At 37.7% G+C, this 13,544-nt stretch overlaps 1 long non-coding RNA gene across 1 annotated transcript; it reads right to left on the reverse strand.

Moving 5' to 3' along the window:
* Positions 1–1,728: 1,728 nt before the first annotated feature.
* On the reverse strand, positions 1,729–13,322 carry LOC138067036 (uncharacterized). The gene is made up of 3 exons (XR_011140705.1): positions 13,304–13,322; positions 12,413–12,492; positions 1,729–1,859 (listed from the first exon to the last, which is right to left on the reverse strand). It is a non-coding gene; the product is annotated as an uncharacterized lncRNA (long non-coding RNA).
* Positions 13,323–13,544: the final 222 nt, after the last annotated feature.

The raw sequence follows: 13,544 nt of genomic DNA on the forward strand, positions 1-13,544 counted from the left end.
CTCTAACCGAACTTAACTGGATAATCAATAGCAGCAGTTCCACCCTGCAGAGGGTTGAATTCTGAAGAAAATAATGCACGGCTTTGGGGTTGTGAAGAAATAAAAATCGTAGCTTATTTTAAGACAACTCCACAATCCACGTTTAGTTAACAGAAGTAGGCCATACAAACTATAACACTATTTTAAAACTAATTCAATAGTAAGATTAGGCTGTAGATGCGCATGGTTGTGTTACAATTAATATTTGTGTTTAGTCACAGAGTTCTGTCAGTTACTCTGCATACGTTTTAAAAGCCTCTATTTTCACCTGTGTTAAGTTGCCTCTCAGAGACATCCCTAGTGACTCATACAGTATCAGTGTTTGGGTCCTAGGCCACCTCTGAAGACCTACTGACATTCTCCTCCTACTAGGACTTTGTATTTTGGAGAACCTTCCTCTGTCCTTCTCTTGCCTCCTTCTGAATTGGTACTATGGCTTTTGCATTTTACTCATTTTTGGCTAGGAGACCTTGAGCAGAAGGCTATGGAGAAGAACTCAGAAACGCCCACATTGCGTTCACCAAAATGGATGGAAAGTAAGAAAGGGAAAAATATGTTATGGAACAGGATCTAGTTCAAAAAATACAGATAGAGAGTTTTGAGGTTGCTCATTTAGAGCGCTGAAGAGGTTATATTTGGATTTAGAGTTGTTTCATTGTATTACTAAATGAGAAAACATCCAAAATGTTGATCTACACTGAAGTGCATCCCCAGCTCTAGGATGTCATTGAAAACTCTTGAACTAAACATTCAACTGTAAGAGGTAACACTGCATTAATGCTATCTGAGTATAGATATTTTATTCGGAATATTTTGGCTTCCCTTTACTGAGTTTACGTGGTGTATTGGATACTCCGTGAACTATACAGAGATGGAATTGTAACTGAAAAAAAGTGGTGTGAGAAGAAACAAGGACAAGTATAAAGGGGCAAAGAGAAAGAAAGAAAAATACCTATACCACCTTGACCATGTTTCAGAACAAATTCTAATGAATGCATTCACCTGCCTTGTGTTACAGCTTGTCTAACTGCATATCCATGTGTTTGAGTAACGGGCAAAACATGGAAACGTGCGTACCTTTTTGTGTGCCAAAACAGTCGCCCAAAAAAAGCAGTATCTCAAACTTGCCTACAATTTCACCTTCTAGAATGTGTTCAGCTGGTTAAATTCTTCTACTGACTAATTCCAATGCTTAGAAATATGCTTGGAGTAAGGATGCATGCTGTTATAAATAATGAAAGTTTATAAATAGTTTTTGTTTTGCTATTCTGTGCCTTCTAGTAAAGTTCCAAGGATAACTCAAATTAAGTATGTAATTGCAGATTGTAAGAAAAGAAATAATTACTTTTGTAATAGAAAACATTTCTGTAGTACATGTAGATTGTTAGAGCCAATTTTAACTTCATTAATTGAAGTAGTTATTTAGCATACATTAATTCAATACCCAGAATTTAGAAGTGGCAACTAATCAATAAAAATAAATGAATATTGATATTGCAGGGTTTTTGCAACATTGTATTTATAGCCCCCCTGAAGTAAGTTAGTGCTTACATTAAAAGATCAATAAGCTAATGCAAAGGCTAACGCCTTGTACTCAGAAAGTCTTGGTGTCGGGGGATAAGGGGAAGGAAGCTAAATATTTATTCCTGTATTTGTGATGAGATTGCAGAACGTTTTCCTCTTACTTCTGTGACTGAACTTGGGACATTGATTACCTTTCCAGTGGAGTCCAATGCCATTTCATAACGTTCACTCAATATCCATATATTAGAGGAAGGCTTCCTTTTCTCTTACGTTTCAATACTCTGGTATGTTGTTCACTAAGGAGGATGAGAGAGAAAACAATGTCTTTTTAATCACCAAGAACATAACTCTTCAAACTTTAAATGCTGCTGAACTCACTACTCTGCCTTCAGAATAAAAGGAGAATTTTAGTAAAGTCCAACTCTTTTCACTAAAGTCAAATAAATAAACAGATGCATACATGACATAATACACAAACTTCAATAACAAACCTACAACATTACGATAAGCATCTTGATTAAAGGCCGAATTTTGTTATACAAATATAGCATGACGTGTGGATGCACATATATGTCTATGTATAAAAACCCTTTCCACTAACAAGAAATTGCATGTAACATTCAAGTGCTCAAAAGTTAAAGGAAGGAGTGTTACCAGTAAGAGCTGTGGCTTGTTTATTACATGCCAGCATACAAAAAGAAATCGAGCTAAATAATGAAATAAATCCCTTTTGTAACGTTAATAAGATAAACTGCTTATAATTAAGCTATGGCTGTTTATTCTGGCAGGTAATTTAATACATTTTTTTCTCTACAACATATGAAGTGATAATGCAATCACAAAACATGTACGATGTGATGAAAATCACGTTATTTAAAAAACCTTCAACTTTAACTTTCAAATGACTGTTTTTACATTTTCCATTAGCTTAAATTTGGCTTGAAAACTTCAAAACAGGAAATCGGACTACGGTAAAATACATACTTCATTGCTGCATGAAAAAAGGTAAGTAAAAATACAGAAAAAAGTATTTTCTTAAAAGATTGATATTCTTTTGCTCAAGTTTTTTTTTTTTTTTTAAACATTCTGGTTGTTGTTCAAAAATGAATGTTTCCATACTTTCACCACCAACAAAACCTTCTCCCCGGAGTTTTAAGTGGAATGTTTAAATCAAAGTATCTTCAGATGTTTCTACCAAAATATTTCAATCTTGCCTATCTTATTATATGTCTTCATCTGAATTTTTATTTCATGTTTTGCTGCTTTGTTCAGAAACCTTGATTTCAGAAAACTCAATTAGAACTTCAATCTTGTTCAACAAATAAGGGTGACTTATCAAGGTAACAGGTCTCTGCCATCACAAGCTGCCTTCCAGTCCATGCCAGAAAATTAGGTGAGAGATCCTAAGACTATCTCACTCCCATAAAAAACAAAAAGTGAGCCAGTGAGCTGAAGAACAGAACAACTACTGCAAGAATCTTTTCAACAGAGAAAACAGTCCTCAGTCACATGCTGGATTTTCAGGTAGATGTTTGTACAGCGTAATCCGGAAGGGAAGAAGATATGCAGAAGAGAAGAGAGATGCCTGCTTTGACCCTGAAGCAGTCAACCTGTATATGTTTAAAGAACCAAGAGATTTTGGCAGACTTCTAGCTATACATTTTTTATATTGGAATTGTGCACATTTTAAAAAACAGAATAGCTGTTATGCCCTGAAGAAGCATTTACAATCCTTCAGCAAAAGAATATTATTTTGTGCGCTACAGAAACACAGAAAATGAACATATTGATTAACGGCAATTACTTATGAGTCTTGCGGTTCTCAATTTTTTGTAGTATTTAAGTAAGAACTGACTAAATATAGTAATTTGTCCTTGATCAAAATGCTTGACCTAACACAAAGTATTAGTATTATTAAGGACAACAGAAACAGGCAAATCAGAGACTTCCTGGCTCTTAGGAGTATTTCGCCTTGAGGCTGAGTATCTTCTAGGATGATAGTGTCAGCATTAGCCTTCCCATCATACTCTTTTTTTTTGCATTTTCGAAGCAACTGACCTGCCCACTTTGTACTTCAGTAAGTGGGCATACGCTCAAAAGCTTTGATTTTCTGCATCATGTATGAATTGCTATTTACTTATTCATATCTAACGTGAATTATTTTTGCAAAAAGCATTTTTCAACTTTTTCCTGTATATTGTCTGAACATAAACGCAAGGCAGAGACAGAAAACAGTTGTAAGAAAAGGATAGGTGCCAACTAGCCAACATGAAATTTCTGACTCCTTGGGTGGAGCACTTAGGCAGCTCCCAGCAGAGGAGCTATACCTTACGCACGAGGAAGCATGGGAATAGTGCTCTGGAATGTAACAGGAAGGATCCCTTGCCCAACCTCTGATCTTCAAGGTTCTTCTAGCAGAAGCAGAGAAATTCAACAGAAACTCATTTTTATGAAACCATAGTGCTCCAGAGCCATAGGCAAAAGAGCAAATCTGTGTTCCAAAGTATATTACAGTATCAAAGGTAGCAAGCAAGCAATTGTCAGGTTACTAAAAACAACAATAATTAAATAAAAACACACATATATATACGTACACAATACGTACACACATATAAATACACACATGCAGAGGCCTCGGGCAACTTGGCCAGCAAAACTTAACCATCATTAGTCAATGCATTGATTTGCTAGCGCCACAGAGTTTAATTCCTATAATTTTTCATGTATCTACAAGTACAGTTTTACATGGTTCTTTTCTTTTTTTTTTTAGAAATAGGATTGATACTATTGACATTGTCCTCCTAATTCTGATGAACATTGTAATCTGTCCTTAAAAAGGCCACTTCTATTTCAATAAAGATTTTAGACTGTTGCCTGGAAATAGTATAACACAATGGCGGTAATAGGAATTCAGTCATTGCTCAAACCTCCAATATTTTGACAAGATATAAGAGCTGATTCGTTCCTAAATGGTGATACTGAAATTAAGATTGATGATTAACTATTAGAAGAAAATAACTTGGAGTTACATGCAATAGCTTTTAATTGCATCATTTAAATTCTTAAGCATTTCAATTTTATATTAATTCAGGGTTTTGCATAATTAATTTGCAGATTTCCAGAATGCATTAGGATGAAACTTTTAAATGGATGGATGGTTATTAATGGATGATATAAATATATTATTCATTATTTTTGGTTTTCAATGTAAATTGCATTGAGTACTTTTGAACGAATATTAGATTCCACATCATCCCCTGAATTCAAAAGCAACATTTACTCTCAGTAATAATTTGTTGAAATACACAAGACTTCAGATGTCATTTCATAACAAATACTCTGCAACAAAGTGCTAGAATTTGTTAACGCCACACCCTTCTTCTCTAAGATGGCAGGCTCACCCAGGCAAACTCAATTTCAGTTAGCTGACCTTTTCAAATGAGCCTTGACCAGGATGGTTCAGTCCGGTCCAGCAATGGACAAAGACATAATAAATCAAGTTCTCTTGAGTAGCAGACGGGAACAATGAAAAATTCAATCAAAATATAAGCTCTCTTTAAACAGAACAAGAACTGGAAAATGTTTAAATATCCTTTTCAAGATAGGCAAGTGATGAACATCAGCATATAGTGACACACTCAGCAAGCAGACTCATGTCCAAGGTATATTTGCAAAAGGATTGATGACACACTCTCCAAGATAGATCTAGGGGTACACAGAGTTACATACATATTGCCAAAACAGCAGAGAAAAATCTCAGAGATTGCTTGAATGTTGCTTTTTAGTTCACTGATTATAGTTATTTGAAATGGAGATTTTTTTTAATTTCTAATATAATGTATGCCTAGGTGAGGGAGATGCATCTTTATGGCTTCTGGCATGAGCAAGTCACAACCGATTGTTATGCTGTCCCAAGCATCCTGTTGGATAATGCAGACAACTTTTTTTTTTCCATCTGAATCAAGCAGATCTCTGTTAGACATCTCGACTCTGACTGACCAGTGTACAAACACATCTGTTATTAGTACTACTCCTTCCTTGCCTAATCCTAAACTGACGATTCTTCAAAAGCCACGATACAGGGGTGTGACAAAGAAACAGATTGTTTGAGATAGGCATTAATCACGGATGGAGTAAACGGAACTGGAGACTATGCAACCAAAAGAGAGCTAGGGGATTAGTCATCCCTGAAACATCAGGGGACTTTTCTGCGTGCCAGTGCTCAGCTTAGAATGGCAAAATTTGTGTAAACCACACCATTATCTGAAAAATCATCTCTGATTTAATGCTAAGGCAATTACTTTTAGTTTTTCGTATTAAGGCAAGCAGACCATATTGCAAATGATGAATTTATACTACAAACGGAGAGAAGGAACTGTAGAGTATCAAGTCCATAATGTTTCTCAGAGAGCAAGAGTGCTTCAATAAGGCCCTCCAAAGCCGAAGAAACACCTGACATGTCTAAATACCTGAAGGCCTCATCCATATTAGACTGTTCTTTTATACTAGGAATGAGTCTATCTTTGTGTCACATACATATCAAGGACAAAAAGAAGTTACTTATTTCTTAAAATCCTCTTCATTGGAATACTGAACTTGACAATAGTGTAATGAATTGTAAAGTACGGGAAGTACATAGTAGTTTTGAAGCTACTTATAACAAATATTACAAAATTTAAAGTAGAATTTGCTTGCATTTTCATTAATTTTCTTTTCTGGATTTTATGTTCATCTAAACAACGTGATATTTCATCACAAATTTACTTCATTTAGTTCTGATGGAATAAAACATCATAGAAACGCAGTTCAGTGATATGTTGGGAGGTAGCCTGAGGACCCAAGCCCTGAAGTTACTTATTTCTTGCTTTGTTAAGATGCATTGATTAAGGCAGGGTTGAAGGCAGATACACAGCAAGTGGAGAAAAGAAATGACATTTTAAAAGGATATGCCTAGAACTGATGCTTCCAGGCTCTCAGCTGGGTGACAGGAGGACAATCACCCGCATAGAAATCCTTTCTTCCAGTACAGGAATGGAGAAAAGGAAGACGGGCACAGAAACGGTATGGCAGTGTAAGAAAGAAATACATTGATATGACTTTATGAAAGTGTTAATGAGCGACCAAGAGACTAACGCAGAGCCAAACTTCACAATCAGAAGTACTTTATAACCCTTTCATACCATACAATTTTCCACAATGAATGAAGAATTATGCTTGTTGTAATTTTATTCCCTCAGTTTTCTCTTCTAGAGGGTGGCCACATACTTGCATGAACTGTCACTTTCTGCCTAATTAATCAGTCAAGCATTTCTGTATGTACATAATCAAATAACGCAGTCCTTCAGAAACTCTCCATGTGAATGATGGCCTGATTGCTCTAGATGCAATGAAAGCTTTTTACTCATGAGTGGCTTGTATAGCTTTAACAGCCCTTCATGGGTAACAGACTTCACATTTAAAAAATGATGTGGTATTTCTCAAGTTTTTGAGTTCTGTTTTCTTTCTTCCCTTTGACACCTCTTACACTTTCCCCTTCTGCACTCTGCCCTTTTTACTGTATTTATGAGGAGAGGCGAAGACACAACGGTTTTTCCATCCCAACATTTCTTTTCTATGTATTACGTATCAGAATAACTACTCGGATAGTAAAAAGGCCAGGAATACAACAGAAGTCTCCTGAGTCCTAGTACGGCTGCTAGCTTGCACAGACTAAACATATGAAACTACAGTGTTTTACATTAAAGACACAAATGCAAATCTATTCAGTGAAAGATCATATTCTATAATTGACTGTCACATATATCCCAAGGTGAATTAGGTGATTTGCTGGGGTTTTTTTTAACCCTTGTAACGGTGAGTCGATTACTCCTAGTAGTTCAATCTAAAATTTTTTTCCTTCCACTTTCAGGAGGTCTGCTTTTTAAATGTTAACATCAAACGTAAACATCGACTTTCTTGTACTTTCAGGCTTTGTTCATGAGAGACGCACTGGCCTCATGCTGCCAAATTCATTCTCAAAGCATTTTTTGCTGGCTTCCAACATCTTGGCTAGTCATGCAGGCTTGACTTCTCATTCCAGTTCCCATTGACTGATTACACTGCACTGATACAAAGCCAGAACACACTGAATCCTATCCTATCTTGTCCAAACTTAATTTTCTGATCCATGTACAGAATTGACAAAGAGGTACATACTAAGTTGAGTATGTAGGTCTAGTCTGCATGACTGAGAAAGAGGAGGTCCTACAGATAATCCCTCTACTAGGATTTTGTCCCTGCTGGGATGAAAGCTTGGATGTTCCACCAGTGTCATAGCAATGAACTGAATTAACCAGACAGCCAAAACAATATATTGAAATAGGTGTTTTGAGCTCATGTGAGTGAATTATAAACAGCTCAATACCACTGCATTTATCACATTACACAAATTCTTTATCTGAAAGTTGCCTTCTCTTAGCTTCAGTATGGAAGAATATCTGGCTGAAAAACAATTTTCTGACAGGTGGACTGGCCCCTAATTTTCAAGACAGAACGTGTTGTTACTACTGCTCTTGTATATTTGTAGCGTATTACGGCAGGTAATGAAAAATCCATCTATCTATCGCAGTAACCTCCTGTGAAAGCAGTCCTGCATAACATTTCACACTCTCTCATTGGATGCTTTAATTAAAAAAAAAAAAAAAAAAAAAACAGCAACACAATTCCTAAATATGTCTTGATTTTCCGAACCAAAGAAAATCAGAGAGACCAAATACACACTAGAGGAGTAGATTACTCATTCAAATGGGGCATTCTCTTAAAGGGCAATTGCTCACTTCAGAGGAGTTGGCAGAAGCTTAACCGTGAAGTCCAATCTAATGTTTATGAACTAGCAGGCCACGGCAGCCTTTTACAAATCTATTGCAAGTGTGTAGTTGTTGGTACCAAGTCTGTTCCTATCAAGTAAGTCATATAAAGAAGTTAGCCTGACTCTAAAGAAATTGACTAAAATCTGTATTCAAAAAGGTAAACAAAATTTTATTTTCATGAAAACAGAAAAAAAATGCCACTTTCAGATAGGATTCGTTTCGTAGGGAAAAAAGTACCCAACATTTCCTACAAGGTGTACAAAATAAACTATTCAGTGCTACCAAGGAAGTGATGAGTCTACTAAATATCCTCAAGCCACAAAACTTCTCAAATACAACGATGACGATTGGCTCAGGGAGCCCTCTTAAAAGCCAAGGGCCCTGCAAGAATAAAAAGCTAAAACATATTAAGAAGCTACCATAACAAACGTAGGGACTTAAATATCAGTTATCCCATGAAGAAAATGGAAAAAAAGGAAAAGATCAACCTAGTTTATTCAAGGAAGTCATCCAATATGTTTTTACTCTAAGATCAGAATGAGGTTATGTATGTTGGATTTTACCCTGAACAGTTGTAAAGCAGCTGACTATCTATAGAAGAGGATCATTAGGATTAAATGAAGAATGAAAGGCTTCTGAGATACCTTTACTGGTGAGCTTGATGCCTCTATTTATTTTGTTTTTCCTTCTTCTATCATGTCCACATCATTTCTCATTGCTTTCTTTTCCAAGTAATATTGCATCCATCACCCCCTATCTGACCTTCTATGAACCCTTCAAGCACAGAATCAAGACCCAGAGTCCTGCTCAGTCTGTATTTAGAGCACAAGCTGATTCAGCTACAGCTGAATTGTTTTCCTGCAGATAGACAGAGCTGGCTAAGTCAGCCGAAGGGTGAATTGAGAGCTGATTTTATATATGATTCTATCAGAAATAAAGCGGGACTGAAAACTATATACTGAGGAGGACTCTCTTCTTCGGCTCTCTATCTTCGCACAAAAAAAAGGGGAAGCGTACTCATTTTCTCTTTGCAAACACACACCATTTTGCATGGGCTATGACGACAATCACTCACACGAGGAGATCCTGAAAATGCTGGTAGCACTTCCTTAAATCTGAAAGTCACTGAGACAATTAGTTCTAGCAAAAAAAGAGATATCAGATATGCCAGAAAATTTGGAAGTTCAAAGTCTGCAGTGCTAAATGCGGTTCCAGAAACTACAAAGAATACTGTAACGTCATTTCTGCAGAGCTTATTTCTAGGCTCTTGGTTCAATTGTGAAGTAAGGAAACAAAAGCAGAGTTGGGGCACAACTGACAAAACTTGAGCGACAGCAGAAAAGACAAGTTCTAATAGTGCTCTAATTGACATTCTGCTGGGTTTCACTGGGTTTCACTGATCTATATGAAACCAAAATAGGCACTGCAAAGAAAAGAAAAAATAAAATAGGAGTGTTCCGAGCAGAAAAGGGGATAGCAGTGGGTCATAATCAAGAAGAAACATGAGAGAAGATGACAAGGAAAGCCTTTCACAGAGCAGAAATGATCAGCGGGAAATCTGAACTGAGCCTTTTATGTTTTGTGTCTAGTAAAAGTATTTAGCAGACTTCAGCTGCAGAATTACTGCTAGGTTACATGGATAATACTACAGTCATTTACCAGTTAACAGGTTAAGTCTTCAAAGAAAGATGTCTCTCTAAGACTTTCCCTGAAAGCCTTTTCTGACTCCAGCTAGGAACTCCCAGCATGCAACTCATGAACAGGATTTCAGAGAAACATTACCAATTGATTAAGTTTTGGGTGAACTGATAGACAGAGGTAGATATACTTTATAATACATTCACTTCGATCTACGACGTTTTTTGTTTTCTTCTGTTCTTTGTCCCACGTTCTCCCACATTTATTGTTTTTCATGAAAGAAAAGCAGGACATTAAAGCCAGTTTTCACTGTAGGGTTGTTCTAAAGGACATTTGGAACTTGAAACAATGTTTGGGATTCAAAAATAGCAGATGAATAGCTAATACTCAGATGATGCATTATATAAATTCCTTTCATCTTACTTGCAATGTAAAAACAAAAAGGGTCTCGTTGTAGCTACAGTCTATGTAATATAGCTGAAATTGAAGTTTGTTCAACTTGCACTCACAAGCTGCTCATGGTATTCTGTATTATAAATGTCATGAGAGCCTCCCCTTGTAATTAGATGAAAATGATACTTGCGACCAGTTAACTTCTTCTCTGGGAATTGTCCAAAACTAGTAAGAAGCTTTTCGTTAACTTCCTAAATAACTGAAAATACATAAAAGTTGTTTAGAATGCCATGCTAGCAGCATGCAAACAAGAAGTCTCATTTTCTTCCCACACATACCCCACAGTAAACTTCTTTAACAGTGAAGAATCACCAGTTTTTTTAAATAGGCTTGTCGCTTTAAACTAGACGCCTCACCATCTGTTCTACGCTAATTAAGAATGCAAAAAGAACACATTTCACAGTTACATCAGCACATAGTAAGATTAAATTGTTTAAATGACTAGGTAAAAGCTTCTCATGCTTGTACAATGATATTTCCAGCTGCGTTCCCCATGTTCGTGACATAAATAAGGAAAAACGGTACCCTAGGTATCATGAAAGTTTTCCAGTTACTAAATACTTACTTGTATTTGCTATTAGATACAATGATCTGTCAGTTTAGGGCCACAGTGACTCTGAGAATACATTTTCAACTCCAAGCTAAATTTTAAATACGCCTTTAAATTTATCCAACGTTTAGACACCCTGCCTTTTACGGGTACATTCTCAGGCATTCTGATCTTAAGGAATACTACAAACACTGAGGCAATGCTATCAAAGGAACAACTAGAAAGCATGATTACTATATCTAAACCATTCCTTAGAGTTTAACAATAACTTCACTTCTGCCTCCGAAAGGTCACTTTCAATTCTAAAGGACACTGATTGAAATCTGAAACTACTCATGAAAGCATTTACTTTTCAGCGTTTACTAGGTGGAAGAGTCTCCACTGTTTTAAAATCCTCTAACGTGAATATGGTTGTGTCCGTTTGTTTCTTCTTTTACACCCTGACCAAAAACTCACAGCAGAGGTGAAGAGACGGTATAAAGAAAAACAGCTTAAATTTATTTAGACATAAAGAAACTTCTTGGGTGAAAAGAATCTACAAAATAATATGAGCTGCACCCTAGCCAACGTGGAAACTGACTATCGGGAATGAACGCTTACCAAATTTATTTTTATTAATCTGGGAAACGTAACAGGTGTTGAGGAACGCTTAGGTCAGACAAAGGCAGCTGCTTGGTGATAATCTTAAAATGAAATATTTCTGTGAAGAATGAAATTGAGTGTAGCTGAATCTGGAAAAATCACAAATGCAGAATATGATAGGTAAAATATAAACAGTGAAAAATTTAGGAAGTAATCAATCAAATATAAGAACAGACATACTTAAATATATGAAAAGCAGCTAGACTGAAACAAAATGGATGGGTTTGCCAAACCGGAAGAGAATAAGGGGATAAACAAAAGAATATTAAAAAGAAGGCACAGTGTCACCCCATTGCTTGTGTTTTATTAAAGATGAGATACCACGAGATTCTGCAACAAAGCATCACCGGATCCTTTAGGTTTACGCAGACTGTTGTCGGTTCGCGTTGAAATGAAAACAGTTGCAGTTTCTTTAGGTAAGAACATCTGTAAGCCATTTCTAAGGAAGTTTATAGGATCATCCAGACTTCTGAGTATAAATCAATCACTAAACGTGCAGGAGACTGATAACAAACTACATATTAAAAGAAACATTCTTTAAGTTACTTCTGAAGCAAACACTGCATGAACTAGCATTCAGTGTTAGAGACAGGATACCAGAGTCAAAGTGCATAGTCATGTTCCAGTTTTGCCCATTTCTGCATTTTTTTAAACAAACTTTGTATTTTACAAATGTAACTTACTTCATACTAAAAAAACCTTTGGAATAAACACTCACATGCATCATATAAACGAATCCTCTCTTTAGCTTCATTCCAAAGCTGCTGTAATGTTTCCTCATCGCGCCTCAAAAATGATCTACAATCAAAAATCAAATTCACATTATTTTTTTTTAATCAAACTGCCTCTATGCACAGTCTTGCTTGTTGAATGTCCGTGGGTTTCTGTATATTTTCTTCAGACTTTGGAAACCATCCAGGACAGAAAATCTAGTCATGCAGGCTTAATAAATGACTGTGCATCAAAACTGAACGATCGTTAATTATGCACTCACTGCTAGCTCGCCCCAGTTATGAAGCATGACTTAGCTTAGACATCTTTGAGTTTACAGTAGTGGATTTTACACTGAGGGTGAACTGAAACAAGTTGCACTGCTAAAAGCGTAGCGGGGTGACCTAAAACCATCGGCCCCAGCCAGCCTGGCTCACAGACGGCCCTCTTCTCCCACCGTACTCGGCCGCACGGGTCGGCCATCAGCAAAGCAGGTGGTGTGAAAACAGCTTTTCTTACTGACCCACCTGCTATTGGTCTTGGAGGCACATGAGAAACATCCTTCTAAAACAACACGCGAAAGAGTTTTGGGACGTCGGCTTTGGCATTTGTATTAAATGGAACCGTTCAGAGGACGCTTTATCTACCTCCTGCCCCGCAGCAGGGGCAGTCCTGTCAGGGGGCGCACGGCCAACGTGGCTCCGGGGGCGGGGGAGGGGAGGGTCTGCCTGGACCTTTTCTCCCTCATAAGCACACTAGAAAGACTTGAAACCCCGGGAGGGGGGGAGGGGGAAAGAAGCAATACGCCCTGTGACTCGCCAAATACAGCAAAGAGACAACACACTCCGAAGGGATTTAGGCACCATCGCTTCCCCCGCCCCCCGCCCCGGGCTCTCACCACAGCGCCTCACCTCGACCCTGCGGCGGGCGGCGCCCCGCCCCCTTCTGGAAGCTTCTCTGCGCCGCCGCCCGCCGCAGCGCCAGGCGCTGGCCCCGCCCCCTCGCGCTGCCTCAGGCGCCATGTTAGGTTGTGGTGTGGGCGCTGGTATTGGTGGTACTGGCGACGACATTATCATTGGCATCTGAGGTGTCGCTCTCCATCCTCCCTGTGAACTGGGGACTGGGAGCTCTCCTCTCAG

Source organism: Struthio camelus, chromosome 4 (genome assembly GCF_040807025.1).
Source record: "Struthio camelus isolate bStrCam1 chromosome 4, bStrCam1.hap1, whole genome shotgun sequence".
Classification (NCBI taxonomy): domain Eukaryota; kingdom Metazoa; phylum Chordata; class Aves; order Struthioniformes; family Struthionidae; genus Struthio; species Struthio camelus.